The following is a 9564-nucleotide window of genomic DNA, read 5'->3' as shown; positions in this document are numbered from 1 at the left end:
GTGGAAGAATGAGTTCTTTTTTATAAAACCGCCTCAAACAGCCGAATGACGATTCCCCTTTGATTGGAGAGAGCCCAATGGGGAGAAGATGGGGTTGCAGTTTTCTCTAGGGACTTTGAGTCAGTTAATTTTCAACGATGTCGTAGGCAGGGGTGTGGATGTACAAGGTAAAGACCAAAGCAAATGGTTCAGTTGAAAGGTTTAAGGTGAGACTTGTTGCTCGAGGATTCTCTCAAAAGTATGGGCTTGACTATGATGAGACATTTAGTCCAGTAGCCAAAATCACTATGGTACGTGTGCTCATTGCCCTTGCTGCTTGTAAAGGGTGGAAGTTATGGCAGATGGATGTGAAGAATGCATTCTTGCATGGTGAATTGGATTGAGAAATTTTCATGAAGCAACCAAGAGGGTTTGAGAGTACCAAGAATCCGCAATACGTGTGCAAGTTGCAGAAGGCTTTATATGGCTTGAAGCAGGCTCCGAGACTGTGGTACGATAAGATAATGGAGTTTCTCACTGCTAGTGGTTATTCAATGACGCTGTCAGATTCTAGTTTGTTTGAGAAGTTCACAGACAATAAACTTTCAGTTGTGCTTGTGTATGTTGATGATCTAATTGTTACTGGAGATGATTTGGAGGAGATCATAAGAATCCGAGTCAACCTTGGAACACGCTTTCAGATGAAGGAGCTGGAGAGCTTAGTCACATTCTAGGTCTTGAAATGGATCGAATTGAGAAAGGGATATTTGTAAGTCAACGGAAATATGTCGGAGATCTACTCAAGTGGTTCGGGATGGTGAGTGCAATCCAATTGCGACTCCGATGGAGATTAATGCAAAGCTTCGAGTAGAGGAAGGAGAAGAACTTGAAAGTCAGAGTATGTAAAGTCAGAATATGTTCGCCAGCTAGTGGGCAGTCATATTTATCTAACTCTTACTAGACCCGATATAGCACAATCAGTTAGTATTGCAAGCCGATTCATGCAAAAGCTGAGAGAACCATACCTTGATGCAGTTCGTGGAATACTGAGGTATGTAAAAAGGACGATGGATTTTGGTATCTTCTATGAAAAAGGTGGTGAATGTGAAGTTGTGGGATTTTGTGGTGCGAATTACGCTGGAGATCTTTCCACACGGAGATCTACTACAGGATATGTTTTTAGCTTGGGATCGGGAGTCGTTTCATGTTGTAGTAAATGGCAATCGCCTGTTTCTCTATCCAAAACTGAAGCGGAGTATCGTGCTGCAGCTATGGCGTCACAAGAGAGTGTATGGTTAATTCAGCTGATGGAAGACTGAAATCCCGAAGGGCAACAATCAAGAGGCGGTGAATTGGTGTTTTCAAATTTTTCTATTTGAAAAGCTAGGACAAGTGAGTTTGGCCAAATTAGTTCTAACCCTTGTTCAAGTTATATTAAAAATAAGAGTGAAAGAGATTACCAACACCACAAGAGAGAGGAGGAAGAGTAAGGAGACCACACACTGATTTATAGTGGTTCGGTCACAACTTCACCTACTCCACTACCCAAGTACTTCGCTTTTCCTTGGGATTTTCTTCACTATGGTGAGACTCATTGACGCCGTCTCACAAAGCGTATACACATTCACCACCTCAACAAGGGGACACACCCTTGTATTACAAATCCACCTCCAAAGATGTTCTTCTTCGTTGCACTCCGGCCTTGAAGCAAGAAACTCCTCTTTGCAATCTCATATACACATGAAAGGAAGAAGAAGGGAAAATGAAGAACACTCAAGCCTCTTATAGGCGTATACAACTCTCAAAGCTCACAAGACTCCCAATGATTAAAACTAAAAGCTTAGGGAGAACCTCTTGACAAGAAGTGAATACAAGTTTAAATGTTCAAGAGATTTGGAGAAGAATCCTTTTGATTTTTCAAGAGAAAGCTCTAGGTTTGATTTTTCAAATGTTCAAAAGGTTGTTAGAGAAGGTCTTTGATGGGGTTTAAATAGACCTAGTTCATTTGGGAAAGAACAAGGGAAAAACTGTAATAAAAATGGGTGCTTGCACCTACCCACTGTACACTCCAGCGTCTCTTTTGTGAGTCCGCCGCGGTCGACCGAGCCACCGTGGTCGCTCGCCCTTATCAGGCGCCCCTTTTTTATTTTCAAAATCTTTATCGCCGCGGTCGACCGAGGTCATTGCGGTCGCCCGCAGGGGGCTAACTGTTTGAAAATATTTTGGCTTTGAAAAAGGCTTACGCGGTCGACCGGACCTTCGCGGTCTCCCGCCATGGGCTTACTGTTTCTAAAATTTATTTTGCCTAACTTTCCGCGGTCGACCGAGGGATTGGCGGTCGACCTCTGATACCCATCTGGATGTTTTCTAAATTTCTAGAAAACGCATCTGCGGTCGACCGAATTGTCCCGGTCGACCGGCCAGATAAATTTTGATATGCCTTGGAATTCCAGGAAGCATCTCGCGGTCGCCCGGCCTATCCCGATCGACCGGCCCTGAGTGAAAATTTATTTTTAACCTTAAAATTCAGGGGCTTTTGGGCCATGGTCTTTGGGCTTTAAATATGTGTTTTCAAATACATTTATGCACTTAGAAAAATGGTTTTAAAGATGATTTGAAAACATCAAAACATGCAAACACAAAATGCCAAGAGAACTCCCATGCATTCTTAAAAACTATAACCTTGGGTCTTCTTGATCTTCAATCTTGTTGGGCGCTTGCTTAATCTTTTCCTTGTCTTGAGATAGTCTTCGAACATGTTCTTGCACTTGTGGTTCCCTTGATTCTTTATTACACTATACGGCTTTCTCCAAGACTAGCCCTTGTTTTTCTTGCTCCAAGTGGTTATATGAATGAACCATGTCTTAATCACAACACTAGAACAACCATTAGCAAACTAACATCAATTTGGGTTTGTTGATCATCAAAACAAGAGAGGGATGTACCATTGGACTTACATTCTCCCCCTTTTTGATGATGACAAACCTAAATTGATTATGGGGTTGGAGGCTCCCCCTTAATAAAACATTTATGTATATTTTGCCTCCCCCTCAATATATGCTTATCATACATAAGTAGATTAAAAGATTTATGACACAATGTAGAATAAATGACAATGAGTCTATGGTAAGCATAGGTAGAGCTAACACGGTGACTAGGAAAATCATATGCATGGAACACAAAAGTGTGAAAGCAAACAAGTGAGAGCACACATGCATACATAAGCAATTTACCATTATTCTCCCCCTTTCGTCACATAAAAAAGAACGGGAAAGGATAAAACAAGTGAAAATCCCCCCCTTTTTTGTTGTTTTTTTTTTGTTAAAACCGTTTTCTCCCCCTTTTTGTAGAATACATGCCTATATGCATATAGTATTTAGAGAACAGATAGACATGCTCTCCATAACATACAATCATTCAAATATATAGAGTATATGTATATGCATGCTAGTTCAAAATTCTTTTACCTGTTGAAGGGACCACATATTCAACCCACTCCTAAGGTCACAAAATCTCTCTTCACTTAGGGGTTTGGTGAATATGTCAGCAAGTTGATAGCACTAGTGTTATCACAATGGATTTGAACATACTTAAAGTTGAGACAATAGTCTTCCAAGGTGTTCTTCATCCAAAAAACTTGTGCACAGCAAGCTCCTGCAGCAATATATTCGGCCTCTGTAGTGGATAAAGCGACCGAATTTTGCTTCTTACTAAACCAAGAAACAAGAGACCTACCTAGGAACTGACAAGTGCCGCTTGTATTTTTTCGATCCACTCTACATCCGGCAAAGTCAGCATCCGAATACCCTACTAGGTTTAAATCATTGGAATTTTCATACCATAAACCTAGGCTAGGAGTCCCCTTGAAATATTTGAATATTCTTTTGACACCTTGCAAATGGGATTCCTTAGGATCTGACTGAAATCTAGCACATAGACACACATTAAACATAATGTCTGGTCGCCTAGCAGTCAAATATAATAGACTCCCTATCATACCCCTATATTTCTTTTGATCAATAGATGGGCCAAGATCATCTTTGCTTAGTTTGGTGGATGTACTCATAGGAGTAGGCTTTGTTGGAGAGCTATCAATTCCAAACTTTTTAAGCAATTCTCTTGCTTATTTTTCTTGATTAATGAATATGCCATTTCTTAATTAATGAATTTGTAGACCTAGGAAATATTTGAGTTCTCCCATCATGCTCATTTCAAATTCATCTTACATGCATTGAGCAAACTCTTTACACATACTCTCATTTGTTGATCCAAAGATGGTAGGATCTTGCTTTAAACCATACAAGGCTTTGTCCAATTTATAGACATGGTTAGGGAATTTAAAATCTTCAAATCCGGGAGGTTGTTCAACATAAACTTCCTCCATTATGTATCCATTTAGGAATGCACTCTTGACATCCATTTTATATAGCTTGAATCCTTTATGCCAAGCAAATGCAAGAAGCATCCTAATGGCCTCTAACCGGGTTACGGGTGCAAAGGTTTCATTACAGTCGATTCCTTTTTCTTGATTGTAACCTTGGGCTACCAATCGAGCTTTATTCCTTTGAATCTCCCCTTGTTCATCCAACTTATTTCTATAGACACATCTAGTACCGATCATAGGATGGTCTCTAGGTCTAGGAACTAATTTCCAAACTTTATTTCTTTCTAATTGATTTAGCTCCTCTTGCATGGCAATAATCGAAAAATCATCTTTCTCCGCCTCATCTATACTCTTAGGTTCTATATGTGACAAGAATGCAGCAAACTCACACACATTTCTATACTGAGACCTTGTTTTGACTCCTTGAGAGGTATCATCGATGATTTGAGTACTTCGGTGACCGGATAGAATCCGTTTTCCTTTCCCTTGATCATCAACCTCTATAGGAAGACTTTCTAGCTCTAGTGTCTCTAGGGTTTCGCTAATATTATCAACAAGCACTTCATTTTCAATTTCATTTAGGTTTGTGTTTCGGGGAGTAACCTCATAATCTTCATCAGATCTTTTCATTTCTTCACTAAGTTCATCAGATTTCACATGAATGACTTCTTCAACACATAGTGTTCTTCTATTGAATACTCTATATGATTTACTTCTAGTAGAGTATCCAAGAAAAATACCTTCATCATATTTGGCATCAAATTTATGAAGGTTATCTTTTATATTCAAGATATAACACTTGTACGACGGCGAGGGAAATTTGGACCTCACTTGAGACAACCCATGAAGGGGCAACTCAAGTGAAGAAATCTAAAGTAAATATACTTATTAGTGATTTTAAAGCCTTTGAGATGCATGAAGGAGAATCTATCTCCAACATGTTCACAAGGTTTACTAACATTGTGAATGAGTTGAATGCTTTAGGAAAAACCTATACAAATTATGAACTGGTCCAAAGGCTCCTAAGATGCTTTCTTAATTCATGGGATCCAATGATCACGTCAGTAGAACAATCAAAAGACTTGGATACCCTTGAACTAAATGACCTCATGGGTAACCTCATCACTCATGAGATGAAGATGAATAAGAGGGAAAGCAAAGGAAAAGAAAAGAAGGAAGAATCTAGGAAGAAGGATGTGGCTTTTAAAGCCAGCGTGGAAAGCGAAGAAGATGACAGTGAGAGAGAGAGCTAAGTATAGAAAATCTAACTTCGAAAATGGCTCTCCTCTCCAAACGGATCTCGAGGTTTGGGAAGTTCAATCGGAAAAACAGGATCTCAAAAAGAAGCACCTCCCCAAAGAGACATAAAGACAGAAGAAGCGATAATGATGATGATCATATTCGATATTTCGAATGTGGTAAAGAGGGACACATTCGTACTCACTGTCCATCATTAAAGAAGAAGGAAGATAAAAGAAAAGGAAGATATGACAAGAAGAAGAAGAGTTTTAGTGCTAATTGGGATGGGCTGATCGACACATCAGATAGCAAATCAAGTGGAGACGAGAAATCCAACTTTGTGTGCTACATGGCAAGTGATTCTGCCAAACTCAATGGGTGCTTAAGCTCAAGAGCCACAACGGATCGATGGTACCTGGACAGTAGATGCTCAAGGCACATGACCGGAGACCCCACCAAATTCTAAAGCATTGTCATGGGAAATCAAGGACATGTCACCTTTGGAGACAATGGCAAAGGAAAGATCATTGGGGAAGGTACTATTAAATTCAAAAATCTTAGTATAAAAAATGTTTTTCTTGTTGAAGGCGTACATCAAAACTTGTTAAGTATTAGCCAACTATGCGATGTTAATTGTGAAGTTTTATTTAAAAATAACAAGTGCATAGTTAAGAAAGAAAATGAGAGTAAAATTAAATTTGCAGCGGCTAGAGACAGAAGCCTATATTCATTGGTCCTAGAAGAGCTAAATGACCAAGACGTGAAATGTCTTTCCTCTGCGGAAGACAATTCATGAATTTGGCACAAAAGGCTAGGACATGCGAATATGGTTCTAATGTCGAGGCTTGCCTCAAAAGAAATTGTGAAAGGTTTACCCAAGTTGAAATATGAGAATGATATTGTATGTAGAGGTTGTCAACTTGGTAAACAACACAAGGATTCATTTAAACCCAAGCATATCATATCTACTTCTAGACCATTACAATTATTGCCTATGGATTTGTTTGGTCCTATGAAAACATGTAGTCTTAATGGTAGAAGATATGTGTTTGTGATTATTGATAATTTCTCTTGATTTACTTGGGTCTGTTTTCTTGCATCCAAAGATGAAACGTTTGAAAAATTTTATACTTTATGTAATAGATTACAAGTTGAAAAAGGTTGCAAGATTTTAAAAATTAGGAGTGATCATGGAACTGAATTTGAAAACATTTACTTTAGTTCATATTGCAAAGAACATGGAATTGATCACAATTTTTCAACACCTAGAACCCCACAACAAAATAGTGTAGTGGAGAGGAAAAATAGGGTTCTTCAAGAAATGGTTAGGTCTATACTTCATGACAAAAATGTGCCTAGAATTTTTTGGGCGGAAGCCATTAACACGGCTTACTATATCATTAATAGAGTCATGATTAGGCCTCACACTCACAAAACACCTTATGAGCTTTAGAATGATAGAAAGCCTAATATTAAATATTTTAAGCTGTTTGGATGACTCTATTGAATTCCTCAGGAGAAAGAGCATAAAATAATAGTGTTACTCCCTTGGCATCCAATGTAGCCTTTCTCTTGTCGATGGACTCCATTCCTTCCTATCCGTTGTGGGTTCAATGTACCCATCTTGGACTAACTCCCAAATTTCAAAATCTAAGAATTTTAAATAAAAGTCCACTCTAATTTTCCAATACCCGTAGTTTAGTCATTGAAATGCGAAGGTCTATTTGAGGCATGACCCCCAATATATCCTGAGGGAGCTACTGAAGGAGGAAGGGGATTAGATGAGGATGGAGGAGGATCGGTTGCCATGGATCTTTCTCTTGTAGATTTTAGGACATAAAATCTCTATTAAGAGCCTTTAGCTTTGATACCAAGTGAAATCCCGAAGGGCAACAACCAAGAGGGGGGTGAATTGGTGTTTTCAAAATTTTCTATTTGAAAAGCTAGGGCAAGTGAGTTTGGCCAAGTTAGTTCTAACCCTTGTTCAAGTTATATTAAAAATAAGAGGGAAAGAGATCACCAACACCACAAGAGAGAGGAGGAAGAGTAAGGAGACCACACAATGATTTATAGTGGTTTGGTCACAACTTGATCTACTCCACTACCCAAGTACTTCGCCTTTCCTTGGGATTTTCTTCACTATGGTGAGACTCCTTGATGCCGTCTCACAAAGAGTATACACATTCACCACCTCAACAAGGGGACACACCCTTGTATTACAAATCCACCTCCAAAGATGTTCTTCTTCGTTGCACTCCGGCCTTGAAGCAAGAAACTCCTCTTTGTAATCTCACATACACATGAAAGGAAGAAGGAAAAATGAAGAACACTCAAGCCTCTTATAGGAGTATACAACTCTCAAAGCTCACAAGATTCCCAATGATTAAAACTAAAAGCTTAGGGAGAACCTCTTGACAAGAAGTAAATGCAAGTTTAAATGCTCAAGAGATTTGGAGAAGAATCCTTTTGATTTTTTAAGAGAAACCTCTAGGTTTGATATTCCAAATGTTCAAAAGGTTGTTAGAGAAGGTCTTTGATGGGGTTTAAATAGACCTAGTTCATTTGGGAAAGAACAAGGGCAAAACTGTAATAAAATTGGGTGGTTGAACCTACCCACTATACACCCCAACGTCTCGTTTGTGAGTCCGCCGCAGTCGACCGAGCCACCGCGGTCGCCCGCCCTTATCGGGCGCCCCTTTTTTTATTTTCAAAATCTTTATCGCCGCAGTCAACCGAGGTCATCGCGGTCGCCCGCAGGGGGCTAACTGTTTGAAATTATTTTGGCTTTGAAAAAGGCTTACGGGGTCGACCGGACCTTCGCGGTCTCTCACCATGGGCTTACTCTTTCTAAAATTTATTTTGCCTAAAACGTTTCCACGGTTGACCGAGGGATTGGCGGTCGACCTCTGATACCCATCTGGATGTTTTCTGAATTTCTAGAAAATGCATCTGCGGTCGACCGAATTGTTCCGGTCGACCGACCCGATAAATTTCGATATGCCTTGCAATTCCAGTAAGCATCTCGTGGTCGCCCGGCCTATCCCGGTCGACCGGCCCTGAGTGAAAATCTATTTTTAACCTTAAAATTTAGGGGCTTTTGGGCCATGGTCTTTGGGCTTTAAATATGTGTTTTCAAATACATTTATGCACTGAGAAAAATAGTTTTAAAGATGATTTGAAAACATCAAAACATGCAAACACAAAATGCCAAGAGGACTCCCATGCATTCTAAAAAACTATAACCTTTGGTCTTCTTGATCTTCAATCTTGTTGGGCCCTTGCGTGATCTTCTCCTTGTCTTGAGATAGTCTTCGAACATGTTCTTGCACTTGTGGTTCTCTTGATTCTTTAATACACCATACAGCTTGAAGGGAGACCACTAAGACTTGACTTTCTCAAGGACTAGCCCTTGTTTTTCTTGCTCCAAGTGCTTATATGAATGAACCCTGTCTTAATCACAACACTAGAGCAACCATTAGCAAACTACCATCAATTTGGGTTTGTTGATCATCAAAACAAGAGAGGGATGTACCCTTTGGTTTACAAAGACCTACACCAAGATATTGATTATACGGTGGGATTGTATTGTGACAGTGAGAGTGCGATCAAGCTAAAGAAAAATCCATTGTTTGATGCCAAAACGAAGCACGTGGAAGTACATCATCATTTCGTTAGAGAGAAGGTGATTCGTGGAGAAATTTCTCTGGTCAGTTCGTTCAGTTGATCAAGTTGCCGACATATTTACTAAAGGTCTGAACTACAAGAAGTTTGTAAAGTTTCAAAAGGAACTTGGCGTGACCAGTAGAGAGTCAGCACTGAGAGGAGTGTTGAGAGTCATCGTTGACTCTCTACACAAGTGCCGAAGGGGCTGGGAAGGAGCGGTGCTGGCCCACATGGGCGTTGGTGAATCCTAGTAAAACTAGTACTTTAGAATTAATTTCTAATGTATGGTTTAGGAGTTA

The 9564-nt window shown here is 39.7% G+C and overlaps 1 pseudogene; it reads left to right on the top strand.

Annotated features, from left to right (window-relative positions):
* Nucleotides 1-822: 822 nt before the first annotated feature.
* LOC143867608 (secreted RxLR effector protein 161 pseudogene) lies at nucleotides 823-1298 on the top strand (annotated as a pseudogene).
* Nucleotides 1299-9564: the final 8266 nt, after the last annotated feature.

The sequence above is a fragment of the Tasmannia lanceolata genome, unplaced genomic scaffold (genome assembly GCF_043159265.1).
Source record: "Tasmannia lanceolata isolate RefF3 unplaced genomic scaffold, GAP_Taslan_0.1 ptg000003l, whole genome shotgun sequence".
NCBI classification, from domain to species: domain Eukaryota; kingdom Viridiplantae; phylum Streptophyta; class Magnoliopsida; order Canellales; family Winteraceae; genus Tasmannia; species Tasmannia lanceolata.
The sequence above is the reverse complement of the archived record's forward strand: the minus strand, read 5'-3'. Positions and strand labels throughout refer to the sequence as shown.